The sequence below is a fragment of the Elephas maximus genome, chromosome 9 (assembly GCF_024166365.1).
Source record: "Elephas maximus indicus isolate mEleMax1 chromosome 9, mEleMax1 primary haplotype, whole genome shotgun sequence".
In the NCBI taxonomy this organism is placed as follows: Eukaryota; Metazoa; Chordata; class Mammalia; order Proboscidea; family Elephantidae; genus Elephas; species Elephas maximus.
The window spans coordinates 122,205,463-122,225,484 of record NC_064827.1 but is presented as its reverse complement, the minus strand read 5'-3'; the positions used below and the strand labels follow the sequence as shown (position 1 = coordinate 122,225,484).

Sequence of the window (20,022 nt, the reverse complement as noted above, 5' to 3'; positions counted from 1 at the left end):
CACAACCAAGGCTGGAGGGATTCTGGCTGTGCAAGTCTGTATCTGGCTGTTCTCAGCTAACTGAGGTCCTGTCACATCAGGGTTCTTACAGTCCTCTTTTCCCAGGCCCAGGTGCGAACACTGTGTTTTCCCTACCTCCAGGTTACTGGTGCTCTTTGACTTTAGAAAGGCTCCCTAGCTCTGAGGGGCAGACTTTTGGTGGGACTCCAAGCTAGGCTTGGTCAGGTGCACCTTTCTTATCAAAGTGACATCTTGCACTTTTAGAACTGTAAGGACATCTTTTGCAGCAGATTTGCTCAAGGCAAAAGTCCTTTTATGTCCTGACTACTGTTTTCATGGTTGTTGACTCTTCATTCAAGGGGCATGAAATCCTTGACAACTTCAAATATGTCTCTATTTACTTTCATTGTTCAGTGTGAAGATTTTCATTTTGATTATGTTCAAGTGTAATCCACACTGAAGGCTGTGGTCTCTGACCTTCATCAGGTAGTTCTTCAAGGTTTCTTCATTGTCACCATGCAAGTGTCATCTGCGTATCCCAGGCTGTCAATGACATTCCTCCAATGCTGATGCCCCATTCTTCTTCATATATTCTGGCTTCTCACATTATTTGTTAGGCATAGAGATTGACAAAGTGAGATGAGAGGATACAATATTGCCACGCCTCTTTCCCATGGACATATAGAAGGGCCTAAGTCCCCCAAATGCTCCACTCACAATCTCCAATGCACCACCCCAAGGATGTCTTTATGTTCTTGCTTAACACATTCTAATGACACACAGGCACATACACACACACACTCACCAATGACGTGTTGGTAAATATTTATCAATTCACTGTCTATTGCGAGTGCTACAAGTCTGCTTTGTAAAGACTGACAACTTACCTGATAGAAGTAATCCTGCCATGGCTAATTCCGAGGTACCAGCCTGATGTCACTGACCCCCAGTGGGTAGAGATAAGCACCACCTACTATCCCAAATTAATAGGAGTCGATGCCAGCATACCTGATCCACTTTCCTATTAGTATGTACACACATTCCACCTGCACCACGAGAAGGACCTTTAACTCCCACCCATAATATGTAAACCAAATCTCACTATATATCTCCAGAACACACAGCTCACAACTCCTGAGCACACACATATAACTAGGACCCACAACCTGAATATACAAACATACCACATTCTACTGCTCATAGTTTTACAACAAAAACCCTACGGACCATGAATACTCACAGTCATTACTACGATGATGTATATACTCCCCACACGTGCCTGAACACACACATGTACAACAAACAGTACATATATATACTCACTGAACACCGTACACACAGTCTAGCTCTCTAACACCATCGAGCACAAAATCTCACTTCACAGGCCACGCTAATACAGACACACACCAAAGCCCACATCTCTAAACACTAATAATACACAATTCCAAAATGCAGGCACAATTTATATAAACCCTCTCAGTTTCCAAAGGTACATCCTGAATCTCCCACATCCTCCAGAACAAACACCCCTGAAAACTAGTGAAACCAAATAAACACACAACCGCATACGACCTTTAGTATTAACATATTTAAGTACACCACATGGGCACTGAAAATACACATACAAGCTATACCACCAAATTCTGCAAGAATTAGACCAGAATAGGCACAAAGAGGAATGCTGTCTGCTTTCATACAGACACAAAGCCTGCATACACACACCCAAAACCCAACCGTGTGTATACAGCCCACACATTCATGGATGCAGATAAAACTCCAAAATACCAACAATCCTTGCACTCTAGCTAGTATACACACACAGCCAAAGCCCCTAAGCGGCCACGTGTTCACACATGCCAGACACAACACACACAGACACACACATACATAGCCTCAATTTCTCAAAGTATACATTACCCAAAACACTATAGATTACCACACGTCTCTAGAATACAGCCTCACTTCCCCAACCTCCGAACGTGCCCAAACACACCTAGAAACACCCTAACATTCTCCAAAGAAACACATGTAGAACACTCCAAGAATAATTCACCCACCCACTCGTGACTTATACACGCCAATATATACTCCCCACTCACAAGGAAGTATCTCTTGCACATCCTGAATAAATACACCGGAACCCCGTTCCAGGTCCATATCTCACATTCCAAAGCTGCCACATTCTCAGTATCTCACACATAACCGTATCAACATGCCTCTACTACATGTAAACACAATTCTCCCACACCCTGTGCAAACACACAGCCCCATATTCTCATCAGACACACTGTCCTCATTTTCCAGAATACACCATACTCTCTACTGAAAAAGATTGCACACAGCCCTGGAAAATATTCATCCAAACTGCCATGACCCTTCATGAAACACACAAGTTCTTTACCCATACAACTGGCCTCATACCCTAAATCTAACCTAAATTATCCAGGGTACTGAAAGTATGCAACAACAACCCTGTATCTTCCAACACCAATATAACCTCACAATGCCTGCCCACACATAATCCAACAATCCAAAATACTCAAACAGAAATCAATTTCAATTTTTCTAGGGTACAGAATCACCCAAACCCCAGACCGAACATGGAAGAATGCATGTGTGACTCCAGAAAAGCACCCAAAGCAACACAAATGTACAACATGCCCTGACTACACACCAGTGATCCTCTCTCAGTCCCCAAATATACAGAAAGAGCAGGCCCTACACCCAAACTAATACACACAGGCACACTCCCTCAGATGCCCAAATGTACAGCAGAGAAACCCACTCCAAACCTGCTATTAGGTACACAGGATGACCCAAAATTAACGGCAGGACAGCCACGCCCTAAGTATTCCCTCGAGCCACAAATTGTAAAGAGCTCACCTCCGAGTCTCTGAGTGCACACGCCTGTATTCATGCCCTGCACATTCCCACAAAACACACTCATACTGAACCACAAATATTCATACAGACACCGCCAATCCACACATACAAATATCGCTTTCCTAAGAACCCATTCACACATACACAACCCCCAAACTGTGAATTCACAGAAACACATGGCCAACAGAGTCCCAAATAACAGGCACAAAAGTACCCACACCCCTCAATTCTCACAATCCCTACAAAGCTCACAACTACATCTCTGTCCTATTTCAAGATATACACAACACCACGCAAGTACCTACCCTCAAAAAGCAAACAAAACTCTCTCATCTCCTCAAGTACACACACAGACCACCGACAGCCTCTTAATATACACACGTGCCTCACATTCCAAATGCACCCACTGACACTCCCTCCACTCCTCCAGGATGGAAACACAAATACGGTAACTTACAGCCTCAAATGCACACACAGTTGTGTGCTGGCAAAGGATTACACACCCGCACCGGCTTTCTGCAGAATTATACACACCTGTTTACAAAATGTCCCAGATACACATGGAGGAGTGGCACAGAATTTACTGATTTCAATCGAACATGCAGTACTCGTGACTGGAAATCTTTTATACACACATCATCAGCAGGAGGCTTTTGTAGTTCTTGGCAAACCTCTTGCATCCTTAACCCACCATGCTTGCAAGTCAATCATGACTCCATGCAGGACACTGCAAATAAATGCTTGGTTTTTAGTCAGTTCAGCAAAGTCACTCACTTCGTCAGCAAATCAGCGTCATTTGAACATGAATGTTGGTTCATATGTTTCTTATGTTAACAAGGAAAACCTAAGAGAAGTGAGGTCACAGGCTGGAACTTGGCTGAACTTTCTTTGACAGGAGATCTTTCTTTGCTTAAACAGAGAGTGCTTTTCAAATCCTAAAGAATGGTTCAAAATTAGGTATTGCTCACAATGTAACAGATAATGACTTGATATACTTGTCAGTTTAAAGAGTCATTATTGAAATTTCCCCCCTCATTTTCTGTCCAGTTAGGAAAACAATCACTGCAGTCCTGAGATGCAGCCTTTGCCATTTCCCGTGGTATAAATACTGCCAACACAGGACAAGCTGGCAACCTGAGGGCACTGAATTCTACACAGTGAAAGGGGGTCTCCCAATGCAAAACCCACGCCTGCGAATAACCCAAGAGCCTACAGGAGGGTAAAGCATAGCAGCAACATTACTGGGGATGTTTGCGTGCCCCTTACCTTCCTTTGTAATAGAACTGACCTATGAGAAAGCGGAAGAGCGGAGCGCTCCTGTGTGCAGGGTCTGAGGCCTCCCCTGGCACAGCCCCGCCCAGCCGCGAGACCTACCCTTGGGGACCCTGCCTCCCCTGCTCCTGCCGCGCGCCTCCCTGAAGGGGACCTTCTGCAACTGACGCCTGAGGCCGTTAGAGGGCGGCAGTTCGCGCGCCCCAGAGCCCTGTCCCGGGAGGTGGTGCGCATGCGTGAGCTCCTAAACCAGGGCGGGCTTAGCGTCGCACCCTGAGGGCTCCTTACCTAAGGCAAACCCTTTGCTGTGAGTGCTTTCTGACTCACAGCGACCCCATAGGACAGAACTCCATCATCCAAGGGCCGTTTTAGCCTCAGGCAGCCCTGCTGAAAATTGAAACCTCCCAGACTGCCTTGCAATAAGAAATGCTTGATTTTCACATCACCTGCCTCTGCACTTCCTACTACATTGTATTTGCGTTTTTACATGCACTATACCGTTTTTTTTTTGTTTTTTTTTTTTTTATATACCGTACTCTTACTGTCCCTGGCTCTACAAATCTTCTAGGAAGTCCTCAATATGTGTACTTCAGTTTACTTTTCTATGGTTTTGGGATGAGGAATACTTCACAGCCAGTGTTACTTCCTATCTACATAGCAGGCACTGTGGGAAAAAAAGAAATTATTCCTTTTTTTTTATATAATATAAATTAATTATTCCTCTTAGCCCTTAAAATATCCGCACCAGAATTGATTCATTGTATTGCTTTTAAGGTTTTTTTTTTTTTTTTTTTTTTAAAGTAAAAGCTCAATAATCAGATAGCCTTTCTCTGGAAATTGCAAGATTTTTATGATTTCTCACTCCTTGGATGACTCTCTGCATGACCCTACAGAGTCAACACATGGAGCCTCCAAGTGCACAGGCTGAGAGAGAAATCAGTTAGCTGAATAAGACTCAGTCATCACATTTTATCATTTCCTCCAATGCTCTGAAGTTGGGTGGAAGATCATCTGATATCTGTGTTCCATGACCCAAGAACAGAGATGATTTTTTTCAGTGGTCAGTGCAGGCCTTAGAGTTTTTCTACAGGGATGGTCAGAGAGCCAGTTCCAAAGGACTTTTGGCTTTGCGCTTTCACAGCCAGTAGTAGCAAATTTCCTATGGGCTAATTTAATCACACATGTTTCCATGGTTGAACATTTTCAGAAGGTAGAAACAGACATTGCAGAATGTGGACATTAATGTTCCTCCACCATGCAATGTTTAAATCATTGGCTCTGGGCTCACTCATTCAAATCCAATGGTCCTAAATCCGAATAAGTATGTACAATGGGAAAAAATTGATGCACTAACTGGCAAGCGGAAGTATCAAAGAGCAAGTCTGCTTTTCTTGAAGGACTAGATGCACTGATTTGCCCCACCATCAGCCTAGATTGAAAAGCAGTTAAGGTGGCTCCACGGTAGAAGCTCAAGTCCTAAGAAAAGTCGCCAAGATTTTACTTTCCTCGATCCCCATGGCTAGCTTTTCAAAATATCAGGGCAGTTTTATTCAATCTAAATTCATCATCTAAGCTAAGACATAAGTAGAGCTGTTCATTGTAGGTGCCAGAGAAAATACAAAGATAGATGCACGCAACAAGCTACGACCTGGTTGCAGAGAATTAAGGTGTTGGCAATTTCCAGAGAGGCAGAAGCTGCGTGGAGGTGCTCTTTTCACAGTGGTTGGGCAAACAATGTCGATGGTGAAGATGGAAATATTCTTCGGGTCTTATCAGATTTATATTTCAAGTAAAATTCAGACAACACGAGGCAATTCATGAGGTCCACATTCTGAAATGACTTTGTCACATAATTGTAGCAAGAGGGGAGAAGAAGCCTTGTCTCTTCTGAGCTTCCAATTCTCTGCTTCTCCACTACAATACGACTGCTATTGCCTTTGTCTACATTACCCTCTTGAGTCAAAATATCTTCCCCAGGGGCAAGAATCTAAGTGAGTGCCAGCAGAGAAGTTTTCTGAGTGAAGGCTATCAGTGTGGAACACTCTTCCTTCATGCCTCTCTCCTTTCCTTACACCCTCCCATCTGAAGGCCACTACTGCTGTGATAGCAGGATTAAAGTTGGTCTCACATTACTTTTCTCATTGCAACTACTAGAGGTCAGCACCCTTCATCACCCATGACTAATTTTGCTTCAACTGTCTCTTCCTGAAATGACAACAAAATGAGCGCTCTTCAACTCATTTTAATACACTGAAAATTATGTTCATGATTAAAAAAAAGGTCACACACATTTTATTGAATGAACAGTCTACCATGACTCCCACAAAGATATGAGCACATACCTTGATGAGCCTGGATTCCAAAGTACAAGGGTGTGTGTAGGGCTTCACGGCTCAGAATGGCCAGGGAGGGGTTAGATGGGAGCAAGTGTGTGTGTGATTTGACTTTGTTGAGTAGAATCCTGTTTTGGCCTCAAGATACCCACTCATTTTAGGGCCATGGGGCTCCATCTAACACCTGAAGAACCCAGGGCTGTTAGAAGAAAAAAAAAAAAACACTCATTGCCATCGAGTTGCCTCCTAAGCTCATTTATTTTCAGAGAAATAGATTTTCTTCTCCCTCGTCCTTATATCTGCTCCCATGCCCAATAAGCCCAAGAGCTCCAGGGCGTTTGAGGACCGTTCAATAACCCAGATGATCAAAATGGCCTGCAAGATTCTGAATAATTGGCATGCTGGTTTGGTTTGGGTACTGTGTTTCTGTGTTTATGAAACCAAGATTCCAACTCTGGCCTTCTGACTGCAAATTCAGTTTTGTTCTTATCGGGTGAGTAAGTCATAATAGCTAAGGTTCTTTTTTTTTTTTTTTTTTTTTTTTTTTACCTCTGTAGGTTTGCCAGATAAAATACAGGCCACTTGTCAACTTCAAAGTTTTGAGAAACAATGACTAATGTTTTTGTGGAGTCCTGTTGCTGCGGCGTTCTTGGAAGCATGTCCCCATATTACACAGGGATTCCTTGGAGTCCTGTATTTTACTTGCTAAATCCAGCAAGCCTATTTCGCGGCAATTTGAAGCTTACGAAAATGTTAAAGTTCTCATTGCACAATCTAGGGTGTATGTAAGAATACAAATAGGATCATTGATCCAGAAAGGAAAAAAAAATAAACACACAAGCTTGCATTAATTTTAATGGAAAATATATATATATGGCACGGGGTCTATCTCTACAGGAACACACCTTAATTGTATAATGAAAAAAAGGAAACTGAAAGCACTCCGGATAAATGAGCATAGCTTCTGTTAGTTACCCTCAGTCACATACAATATTTTTGGAAAGAGGAAAAAGAAATAGAAAATGTCATCGATTTCCACTCAGATGGAGAATCTGGTTGCCAAGAAAAGGTGTGGGGGTTGGCGGAGGCGTTGCCACTGTATAATCTATCTGGAACTGTTTGACTTTTCAAAGGTATCTTTCTCTAATTACTTAATTACAGTCATTGTTAGGGATAAGATACTTGAATATGAATGTACAATATAATAACCTGAGAAACAAGGAATCTAATTGTGGTCATGGAATTAGAGGCTGTTGGCCTTCCTTTAATACAGTGGGACTTTCCAGGAAAAAGGATCATGGGTAACGCTGGCCATGCTGCAGCCCCCAGAGTTTTCAGTAACGAATGGGAGTTCAGGGACACAAGGACTGCTTTCTAAACAATAATGCATACAATACTGTATGCACACACACCAAACACAATGGAACTTCTCAGAAAACCCTAATTTCAAACACTCAGATTCCTTGTCTCTATAAGGACCCCACCTTCCATTAGACAAAGTGTCCTGAATTTTGCTCATGAAGTACTGGTGCCCTTGTAACAATTCAAGAACCTACCACCTAGAGTTGGGGAACAGGGTGGGTGTAGGGGCACAAAACTAGGTATGTTGATAAGAATTGAAGTCTAGAGTAGAGCCTTTGTGCTCTGGATCTAAGAAAGAACCGACAAATGGCCATAAGAGGTTCACATGATTTGTGTTGTCAACTGTAATTTGAAGGAAACATGTAGCTTTTGCCTACCTGTCAGATCCCTTTCATGGAATGTCTCCTCATCCCAACCTGCCCTGCACCCCTCCCCCACTGCAGAATGTCTGGAATCCTACATTCTACACCTGTTTAGATTCAAACTTTTCCCTCCTTTTCTTGGATCCATGAGCATCTGTTGGAGTCAGATCACGCTCTGAGTCCAGGACGTGGCGATTTCACATGCTGAAGGCTGCCAGACAGCTGTGGTCAGTGCCCAAGCCTGTGGAGATGTCTTCAGGAGGGGGTAGGCCAGGAGGGAGGGGGTGTGTTATCAGATTCCTGCCACCCGTCCAACCCTTGGGAATTCAAGTTTGACACGTCCCCTGGGGACAAGCTGTCTGAGCAGGAAAAAGGAGTGGACTCTTAATACCACCCGGAATATCCCACCTAGGAAGGCTTGAAGAGGCAGATTAGAAAAATGAGACAGGGTGTTGGGGAAAGAAGGAAAGAGGTTTTGTAGCAGACATCATGAAAAGAAACACTCAGGAGGAGATGGGGAAAACTCTCAAAGACTCACTCCTTCAAGAAAATCTAGAGGACACTTTCTACTTCAGAAAGTCCCTTCCCTGCTAGTGAGCCTGCTGGGGGCATTTCGGACAGAGTGGATGTCAACCCTTTTCCGTGGGTTGGAAAAAGCTTATGAGAGTGAGAGCCTGTCTGCCTGGGATTCCTGATACAGGTTCTGTGAGTCAGTGATAGCTTGGGCCTCTTACTTCTTGGTAGACAGGGGCCTGGGAGTCTGGTTGAACTCCTCACAAGTTCTCTACCAGTAACCTGGAAGGAAGGAACAGCTAATTCAATCTCAGGATTTTTTGCAGTCTTCACCAATTCCCCCTTCCATACTGTTGCCCATCACTCGAGATTCATTGTGCTGATTCCCAGTGACCAGGCAGGGAATTCGGATGACCTAACACTTCCTTGCCTTTCCTCCACCTCCATTTAAACTTTTCCTTTGTCTCAACAGCAACTCCAGTGCTGGGACCGGATATGACCATGAATCCTGGTGCCTCCATGTCTCCTTTCACTGTACTGCCCTTTCCCCCACACACTCCTGGACCTCCACAGCAAACACCCTGGATGCACCACCCACGGCCCCTCATGACTTCATCATGCCTTCCAGGCACCCCTCTTGGGCTCTCTGCTTTCCCCAGGACACTTCTTGTGCCAAGCACTGGGAATTCTGGCCCCAGTGGGGCCAGGCCTGCAAAGGTCATTGTTCAAGTGAGGACAGAAGGGAGTTCAGCAGAGCTCCCTGGAATTCAGACCTTCGTCATGGGGCAGACCCCACTTAATTGGAGTGCCCCAGAGGCTCCCAGTGGGGCAGTTGAGCATGCCCCACCCCCTTATGGGGAAGCCTCTGCTGTGATCCCTGCCACTTCTGTTGTGGCTACTCAGGCTTGTAGGGGAGTTTGGTCCCCAGCTCTTTCTCTTCAAGCTCCACCACCAGCTGCCCAGCTGGCCTCCATTTTCCCCCAAGTGAAGGCTTGCTCAGGCCAACATGCTTCTTCTGGGGAGAAAAGCCTGGCCGTCACACAATCCAGGCCTTCGCTGGATGACTCCTCCTGTAATCCCCAGAGTGTTTACCAGAACTACCGACGTTGGCAATGTTTCAAGTCTCTGGCCCGGAGGCACCATCCCCAAAGCCCTGATACAGAAGCTCTTTCCTGCTTTCTCATGTGAGTACCCTAATCAGTGGGGACAGCTGAGATTATCCTGCAGCTTTCAAACAAAGAGATCTTGGGGAGACATAATGGAGGTTAGGCTCTTTAGGAACACTTGAGAGAAGGTCATGAGGGTGATGGGATATGTTATGAGAAGGTATATTCCTGATAATATTATACACACCTCCCTGTGTACAACATATTCAGGTATCTTGTCTCAATTGATGCTGACCACCTTGTACGTGAAGTCATTCTTTATAATGGAATCGTTACCTTAACAATTATTTTCAAGAGACTAAACACTGCGGTAGAAACCCTGGTAGCATAGTGGTTAAGCTCTATGGCTGCTAACCAAAACGTCAGCAGTTCGAAACCACCACCCCTCCTCGGAAAATCTATGGGGCAGTTCTACTCTGTCCTGTAGTGTCACTATGAGTTGGGATCAACCCAATGCCAACGGGTTTGGTTTTGGTTTTTTTAAACGCTGTGGTAAAGTGAGGAGGCATGATGTGAATTTTGGTCTCAGATCACAAACTACGTTCTTCCACTGGTCTTTACCTTCCAACAAAAGAGCTGAGCATATTTTGGCCATTGCCTCAGGAGACGTGAAACGGGCAAGGCCTAGGACAACCACTTTAAGTTTACTCCCACCCTCATTCCTCTGGAGAGTATCAGTTACAACAGGGAGGTGGTAGAGTATGCATAGTGGTGAAACGCTTGGGCTCTGTCCTCCTTAGATTTATAATCCTGAGCAAGGCATTGTACATCTTCACCCTAGAGTATCTCATCAAATAAGGAGACAATTTCAGTTCATTAACAGTAGACCTAAGAAGACGATATGACCTAATATATGAAGTGTAGTCCATAAAAAGTACCCACAAGAGCAAAACTGTCCTAGCTACACTATGTGTGAGTCGAAATTGGCAATGAAGTGCAGGGTCATGGGCTTCTGTGAATGAAAGGCAGACTGATTAGTCATGTGGGAAGCTTTATCTTTTCAGAGCAGAGCCTACATCTCTCTCAACCCTGAGCTTCCCAACAGGTCAATCAATATGGAACTCTGATCACATTCACAGGATGTTTTTCCACATACACGTTGCTCTCATTGGCTGAAAGACTGAGGGCATCTTCTTCCTTTCCCCACTCCCCAGCACTCACCCAAGAATAAAGACACAGTCCACTAAACCCAAATTTCCAGCAGTCTTAGGGATTCCCTGGATTCCAAAACAGCTAATGGTATTCTGGAGGCAAAAGCACTTGAAATCTAAAACACTGGAAGAGGGACTGTCACGGACAAATAGCAAGATAGATGTGATGATGGGCAGGGGATGTGTGTAGGGGTGGGGTCAAGATGGGGATGGAATATGTATTTGTCGAAAGTTACTGACATGCATGGGTATTTAGCCCAGTCCTGCGATCCCTGGCTAGACTGAAGCCCACCATGACCCTGGAGGAGGGACTCTGGCGGTCTGTACAGGAATGGCAGCGCAAAAGCAATTTTGACCGGATGATCTTCTATGAGATGGCAGAAAAGTGAGTCTGTGGCATCCTGGCCCTGTTGGGACTGAGTGATGAGGTGTGAATGAAGAGGGAGGGTTGGTACAAATCACAGGGTCTATGTGAGGAGGAGGTGTGCACTTGGACAGGGCTCCTGGTTCCCTGATGATCCGCTGTACCCTCAGATAACTGCTACCACCACATTCACTGCTTGGAGCTTTCTGTTCTACATTCTTTAAGAAATTCACCCCTTCTACATGTTCGATTTGTGGATGGCCTGAAACTGGAGTGTTAAGACAGAATGGGGATAAACACTGTGGATACCCATGGGGATACAGTCCAAGCTGTGGACACTCTGCAGTGAGGGGATATGCTGTACCAGACAAGTTCCTGCTTGCCTCAATATCCGTACAGATAACAGGAAATTTGGGGCCACTCTTCCTTATGACAACTGGTACAAAAGTATCCTACAACCATCCAAGAATGGCCCAGGCTGGAAAGGTGTGGTCAGGGGAAGGCAGCATCTCAGTCACCCTGTTGGACGTGTTTCTGTCCCTCATTGCCTTTCCTCCCTCGGTTTAAAAAAAAAAAATCATCAAAGGAGCCTGAGGCTTTTGGGAAACCTCACATTCCACCTTTTTCCAAATCTCTCTTGGACCTCTTGCCCACCTGGTTTATATCTCAAGGCCTCAGAGCTTGAGACTAGGACCGGGACTCTAGGAACTAGTCCTTGGTGTTATCTGCAATCAACTTCATCCCATTCCAGGTTCAGGCTCTCACCTCTACCATGTGCGTTTTAGGCAAGGGCAGGAGAGGCTTGGAGAATGGTGCGCATGAGTGGGTCCTCCTGTGTGTCATGTAGGTCGGATTCAATTCAACCAACCAGTGTCAGTGTTGCGGTGTGCTATCAGGTGCTAAGGGTATGGAAACGTAGTGAGCACTATGGCTTTGTCAGGAGGAACTTCCAAGAAGGCATGGCTCATTTCCTTCACAACCTTCCTATGTTATGATTAGTTGTGCTGAAGGTGAAGGGATGATGTGGTGAACATGTAAGGGACCCAAACCTTGTTTGTGCCTCCTGGGAAATGGACTTACTGGGTACCTGGACAGGTCACTGAAGGCACATCTTTCTCCACTGCCCCATAATTGGCTGTTGCCTGGCCCTGGGGCTCCTGGTGCATCTTGCCTTCTCCTCAGCACAGCCTGTGCCTCCCTCACCCTTGTCAGGTTCATGGAGTTTGAGGCAGAGGAGGAGTTACAGATTCAGATGTTGCAGCAGAGGAATGCGTCTGTCTGCCTGCTTCCTCCGGCTCCACGCAATCTTGATCCTCACGGGCCTTCATCCACTGTGGCTGCCCAGCGTCCAGGTATGGCTAAGCAAGGTCAACAGGAGCTACGGGCCCGGGGTCAAAGGAGCTATGTAGGGACTGGTTATGTTGGGAGAAGGCACTGTCTTCCCATGTGGTGCTTTTCTTTTAAGAGGGGGCAACGGCTATTTCTATCAGCAGAGACTGCCAGATGCCTGGGGTCTCCGCTACTCTTCACTACACCCTAGTAGTGAGGTGGTTACGTTTTATAACTACAGTCTCACATGGATTATCAAAAGTGGGCTCCAATATCTAATCACCTTTAAATGTGGGTCTCAATGAGACTTCTTGTAAAAGAAGTAGTTTCGAGTTTCCCCACAAGCTGACTGTCTTAGACTGTCTGCCTCTTGCATCTTCTCCTCTCACAGTGTTTGTGGCTTCAGGTGTGCCTGACTTACCAGGAACCATGACAGTGTCTCCATAATTCTGCCTTTACAACATGGGGTTGGGTGGTGACTTAGTTATCTAGTGTTGCTAGAAAAGAAATACCACAGTGGATGGACTTACCAAACAGAAATTTATTCTCTCACAGTCTAGGAGGCTAGAAGTCTGAATTCAGGGTACCAGCTCTTGGGGAATGCTTTTACTCTCTGTTGGTTCTGGGGGAAGGTCCTTGTCATCAATCTTCCCCGGGTCTAGAAGCTCCTCAGCACAGGGACCTCGAGTCCAGAGGACTGGATTCACTCTGGGCACTTCTTTCCTGGTGGCATGAAGTTCCTCTCCTCTCTGCTTGTTTCTCTCTTTTTCCATTTCAAAAGAGATTGACTCAAGATACAGTCGAATCCTGCAGACTGAGGCCTGCCTCATTAACACAACTGCCTATAATCCTCCTTCATTAACATCATAGATGTTAGGATTTACAACACATAGGATAATCAAATCAGGTCCCCAAATGGTGGACAACCACAAAATACTGGGCGTCACGGACTAGCCAAGTTGACACACATTTTGGGGACACAATTCAATCTGTAACAGGTGTAAGAGCCAGAATTTGCTGCCGCATAAACATCCTCTTTCCAACCCCACCTATAGTGTTCATTCCAAAGAAGGGAGTTTCCATGGCACAGCCCCCTAAGCAACATCAACACAGAACCGAGCACCCTTGGGAGCCCAAGCGGTCCCATGAAATCCCACCCGAAGCTGTCAAAGAGTATGTTGAGATCATGGAAGATCTCCTTGGAACTGCCCATTCAGCCACTGTGGAGCCAGATGGAAAATATGAAGAAGAAGAAAATGAGCAACAACAGGAAGAGGATGAGCTCTACCCAGACCCGGGACTCCTGAGCTACATTGACAAGCTGTGTGCACAGGAAGGATTTATCACGAAGGTGGGCCGGGACCTGAGGTTTGGTGTCTGTGGGCTCTGTTCTTTTGGCGTTCCAGCCACCAAACATCTGGAGTTTTACCCCAGACATTGTAATTAAGCTCAGTTCCTTCCTCCATGATCAATGTGTGTGTCCCTTTCTTGTGTGCATATGTGTGCGTGCGTATGAGTGTCTGAGTATGTGTAGGTTGGGGCGGTGACATTTTAATACACTACTGGATGCAAATTCGAGAGGGAGATTATTCCTTGTCTTCTAGAACCTCTAAATCAGTGTTTACTCCTTGTCAAAGATGTTCACAAGCCTCCTCGTTCCGTTAACAGGTGGAAGCAGTTATTCACCCTCAGTTCCTGGAAATGTTACTATCACCAGAATCACAGGTAGATCCCCTGTCCTTAAGGCAGGAGCTGGACGAAGAGGAAGGACTCACTCTCACTCAGGTAAACCAGAGGAGGAAGGGAGAATCATAACATGAAACCCACAGGATTTCATCTAACCTGACAGTGCCTTGGCTGTCACGGCTTCTGGGGAAGGCCAGCTCCAGGTGTGGGAGCAAGTGCAGAATGAGGAGGTAAGAGATAATGGAATGGCAGAGAAGAGGAGTGGAATGGTAAGGCATTGCGTTTGGGAAAACCACAGAAGAGGACAGACAGGCAGAGCTGCAGTACTAGTTATTGAAGGACACTTGAGTGACTGACTTCCCTAAATCTTGTCCCAATACTATGGTCTCCACCACCCACTCAGCCATGTGTTCTCACAATCTGTACAGAATCAGTAATTATCCATTTTCCTTCCTTGCAGCTGGTAGAGAAGCGACTGCTGGAATTGAAAGGAAACGTGGGTGTGGAGGCATCCCCAACTTCAGGTGTGCCAACCAGTGAGTCACGTGGTACAGAGTCTGGGACCAGTCAAGATGCAGGGAGCACAGATAACCACAACAGCCAACTACAGACGAGCAAGAAAATGAGCACAAAAAAGTTGGATGCAGATGACCTGCCAAAAGATGGCAGCGGACACAGTCATCCGTCTCCGTCAAAAGAACTTGCTCTCTTTACATGGAGTCCCATGTCACAGGAACTTAAGTCTGCACAATCAACTTCTCCTCAACGGCGTCCTAGTCGCACCTACCCTAGATTGGGAAACAGAGGAAACTTAATGTCCTTAGAAGCCTCTCCTATTAGTGAAACACCTGGAAAAGGAGAAGGGTCCAGTGAAGAAGAAAAGGAAGAGGACGAACTCCCCAGCCTTGACTTCCTCTTGGCATCTCAAGAAAGCCTACTGCCCTGGAGTCTTTCCAAGAGTCCTCTGTCTGCCTCCAGCATTCTGCACCATGGAATTCGGGGTACCTGGGGATCATCCCAGCTCCGATGTCCGGAGACAGTGAGTCTTCGCCAACCTGGACATACAGCTGCCAAGTGTAAGATCCCAGTTCAAGTCAGAACTCCATCACTTGCTGCAAAGCGGCCCTACTCAGGGGCTGACCTTGGAGTCTCTGGGAGGCAACCCTTGACTGTGGGAGAGGTCCAACCCTCACTGCCTCTAAAAAGAAAGTGTGACCCTTCCACACATGGAAAAAGGAAGAAGCATCTTCTTAGCCAGTAGTGAGCTCTCCTCTTCTATATGTCAGACCCTCAAGTTGGGGTCCCCTAAATAAATTAAAGTTGTCAACTCCTCCCCCATACTTATTAGGCTAATGCTCCTCCCTTAACCTAGTGGTACTTCTTGGCTGTTATACAGATACGATGAGGGCAGAGAGGGAGGCCAAAGCCTGGGCAGGGTGCACATGTATTTCCATGGTGGGAGATGAAGCACAGTAGCTTTACTTTTACTTTGAAGAATAGTCCTTTGTAAATTGAGATTAAAGATAGTTTTGTTGGCAGAAATTCTCACTGACTCTTTCTTCCGGTCCTCCTCTACTGCTGGATGGACTGTGGTGCTGTGAAAAGAAAAAGATACAGGTGTCCCCCGTTTTCCACATCCATATGTGACTGACTTAGCTCTTTCCTCCAGCTTTACCTGATGTCCTCAGAATGCTCCTGGGGACAGTCTGGCTCCGGCCTCTCACAGCTCATTGATAAATCACCAGTGATCACTGTCATCACCCATTTTTCACAAGCTGTGGCTTGGTTTGGGAGCTTCCTGTGGGTATCCTATCAATATCTCTGTCTCTTAACCATCTATTAATGGAATTTGCATTTCAACCTTTCAGGCTTCTTGGCCATTAACTAATGTTTCTATAATTGAGCCTGGAGGCTGCACTTTTCTTTAAGATGCTTTTTTTCTGTTTGCTAGGAAGATGTCGGACAATAGATCTAAAATGATCCTCAGCACACCCAGGGATTTTCCTGTGTAGTTTATTTGACTTGACAGGATCAAGACTTGGCTTCTTGGGGACATGGCTTTCTGTTTCTCTGCATTTATTCTAAGAAGTGGTATCATGAATTCTCAAGAGGACTTCTAAATAAGCAATGGTAGTGTGCTACTTCTGGTGAGGACAATAAGGAGACAGAATGTGTTGGAAGTACACTTGTGAAGATTTCTTTTGATAGTGTGTATATGAGCTATGAAAATAGAGAAGTTAGGAGGTCCCTTTGCCTTATTTCTGGAAAGGAAGGAATTTCATTCAATCGAATTGGGAAGGTCCATCCTGCTGTGGTCAAGGAGAGTGACCTCAGGTAACTTGGTAATCTTCCAAGAAGCATCCTATAGGTACTCTTCCCTTTCTTTTCCAAACAATGACTGAAATTCTGGGTTAAATTGATGTAGATTTAGTCTTACACTTACATTGGAAAAAGTTCCTTACAAACAAGAGGAAACCTACCTTACAGAAGAACAATACAGCCCAGGAAAAGCGGAGATGTGATGATGTTTATGGCAGACCTGGATGCCTGGAGTATGCAAGGCTAGATGTGAGCAGGGTTGGTACGAAGGGCTGAGAAGCATTGAGGTATTAGTAGTCTGATTCTTCGGGCACTTGCATAGACCCCATGTTCAGAGCACTGGGTGTTCCAGTGGTTTGGCATTTGGTGCCTGTGAGCTGCTGCATTTGTTGGGAAGTTCCTAACTGGGATCTGAATGGAGACCTCCACGAGTAAGATTCTGTTGGGGAAAAAATCAAAATGAAGAGATGAGAAAGAGGGGAGAGGACGCCTCTGGTCTTTCCTCAGAATTGTCAAGTCCTTGCCCTCCAATCTGCACTTACCTGCTCAAATCCAAGTGTCCATGGCCTCACTTCTCCAGCCCATTCCCTTCAGTAGCTCTGATTCTCAACTTGGAAGCTCCCTGGAACTCAACAAAGTTTCCTCTCAGCCCAATGCTTTTTTCTCCAAGTTCCAAATTCTAATTTTATCGCAAGTACCTGTGAATTTTCAGGAATGCCATGTTCCAGAAGTTTCCCAGCCAGCACCATGAAGGGACCTCACAGAGTGTCCTGCTCAGCATAACCTGCAATCCTGGTGTATCCCAGGTATTTAGGGGAGTGTACATATCAAACATTGAAAGACAATAATGGTAAGTGAAGGACAGAGCCCTGGCTCCTCCATTCCCTGGTGTTTGACTTTAGAAAACTTCCGTAAGTCCTTTACATTTCAAGATCTTCACTGGGAAAATAGCATAACACTGTACAGCTCTCAGGATGCTTGGGATATTAAAGGAGTCATGCAGCGGGTCCTTGCCACCCAGTGCTGTTGGCTGTAGGGACTGGGAGGCACTGTATATTCTCTGACCCCTGTCTTGGGTGGCTAGATGGATTTGGGTGATACTACCAGCCCTCAGGCCCCTGATGTGTGTGGATGAGGTCCCTGTTTAGTGGGCAGGGCGACATCAAATGTCACGATTCTGCAACTACCCCTTGGCTGTTGCTGTTGAAAACAGGCTTCGAGTGTGTACCCTCATGGTGTTGAATTGGCCCACACAGGTACAGGCAGGGGTGAAGGGAGCTACATGTCCTCAGACCCTTTATACCAGTGCCCAGGCAAAGGGGTAGCTCCTGGCCTGACTTCCCAGCTGAGGGGGCATGGTGAATTTTTATAGCCAAGAGACTAGTTTGGGTGCAGACAGCCCTGAGATCTGGGTTAGAGGCCTGGCAGTTCTTGAATACTGCCTGACTGGTGTCAGAGTGGACAGCGGGGAGCGGGAGGTAGGTGCGGGGAGGGAAAACAGATACTTCCCCCTGTTAGCATCTTGGAGGGGGAGGGCTTATTTTGACTCCCACACACTAGGCAGTAGGTTAGAACCTTGCACTTAACTTTCTCAGGTCCAGTACCATTTCCATCCCGATCTGGAGGCTTCTGCAGACTCTCCGCTGCCCAGCCTCTCCTGACATGGTGAAACCTGTCCTGAATGCTACTGCTCTCCTCAGCCTGTCATGCACCAGCTGACCCAGCCAGCAGGGTGCTGGCAACCTCACAACTGGCACTACTTTGCTGCTTCTGAACTGTCTCTCCTGCATCCTGCCGCTCAGTCCAACTCCTCAGCTTTGTCTTTGATGATCTGGGCTCCTACATTGTCATATAAAATTCATTCACTTCTTTTTCATGTCTTGCATGTAAGAGGAACAACAGGAAGCATTTGATTATTTTCCCATCTTGGCCCTGCCTCCTCCTTTTTTCTCTTTATAAAATTAAGATGTATTCCAATATATATATATATTTGTTCCATTAGAATAATAAATTGAAATAAAGTCAATGTCCCCAGCCTGGGTTCAACAATCCCATTTGTATTTCTTTAGTCTAGAGTCTACAATGTTAACTTTAACATTCCCTTTAACTTCAAAGTCCCCCCAAGAATAGGTTTGCCAGTTTTAGCAAAGAAAATAAAGGCCTCCAAGGATTCCTCACATAATAATGGGGATATATTTACAACAATATTACCCCTTGTTTAACAGACATTTGAAGTCAACAAGTGGCTTGTATTTTATCTAGAAAAACTACTAAGAGGCAGAAAACAATAAGCTCTTATGACTTACCCTCAGAAGAACAGACCTGAATTTGCAGTCAAAAGGCCTGAGCTTAAATCTTGGTTCCAAACACATGACACAGCACCAAAACCAAACCAGCATACCAATTTCACAAAATCTCTGCAGGACATTTTGATTATCTGGCATAACGAATAGTCACTAAACACTCTTGAGCACCTAGGCTTAGTGGGCAGAGAGCAGATGTAAGGGTGAGGAAGGCAGAAAATCTTTTTCTCTGAAGAAAAAGTGCTTACAATGCTACGGCCCTAGGATCTTCAGTTGTTAAGGTCCCATGGCCCTGAAATGGGTGGGTATCATGAGACCAATGCAAGATTCTACTCACGCAAGTCAAATCCCCATGCACACACACACTAGCTCCCATCTTTCTCCTAGCTGGCCATTCTGGGTCATGAAGCACTACTTCTCAGCTTCAGCTTCACTTGTCTCCATCACACACTCTTGCTTTTTGGAATCCAGGCTCATCAATGAATGTCCTAAATCGTTGTAGGAACCATGGTGTTATCATCTTTAAAGAAAGAACGTTTGTCTTTTTACTCACCGTGAACACAATTTTCAGTGTATTATAGTGAAAATGATTTGAAAAGGTATTCATTTAGTTGTTTCCAGAGGCTTGGTAGAAAAACTGGTCTTGTGAGATGAGGGCGCTGACCCCAAGCAGTTGCAAAAAGAAAAGTCACGTGAGAACAACTTTAATCCTGCTCTCACAGCAGCAGTGGTTTTTGGATGGGAGGGTATGGCGGAAGGAGAGAGGCAGAGGAGGAGTGTTCCACACCGACAGCCTTCACACAAAAAAATGTCCCTACTGGCACTAACAACCCTGGTGGTATAGTGGGTAAGAGCTATGGCTGCTAATCAAAAGCTTGGCAGTTTGAATCCACCAGGCACTCCTTAGAAACCTTATGAGGCAGTTCTGCTTTGTCCTGTAGGGTCACTATGAGTAGGAATCCACTCAAAGGCAAGGGGT

The 20,022-nt window shown here is 45.5% G+C and overlaps 1 long non-coding RNA gene across 2 annotated transcripts in view; it reads right to left on the bottom strand.

The window, feature by feature from the left end:
• Positions 1-15,985: 15,985 nt before the first annotated feature.
• Positions 15,986-20,022, bottom strand: part of LOC126082775 (uncharacterized) — a 420,484-nt gene continuing 416,447 nt past the window's right edge. Inside the window, exons 1-3 of one of the 2 annotated variants that reach the window (XR_007518649.1) lie at positions 17,283-17,559; positions 16,902-17,179; positions 15,986-16,016 (exon numbers count right to left, since the gene is read on the bottom strand). This is a non-coding gene — a long non-coding RNA (uncharacterized LOC126082775). Of the gene's footprint in view, positions 16,017-16,468; positions 17,180-17,282; positions 17,560-20,022 lie in introns of those variants that run through there. The other variant, XR_007518648.1, reaches the window with a different exon arrangement.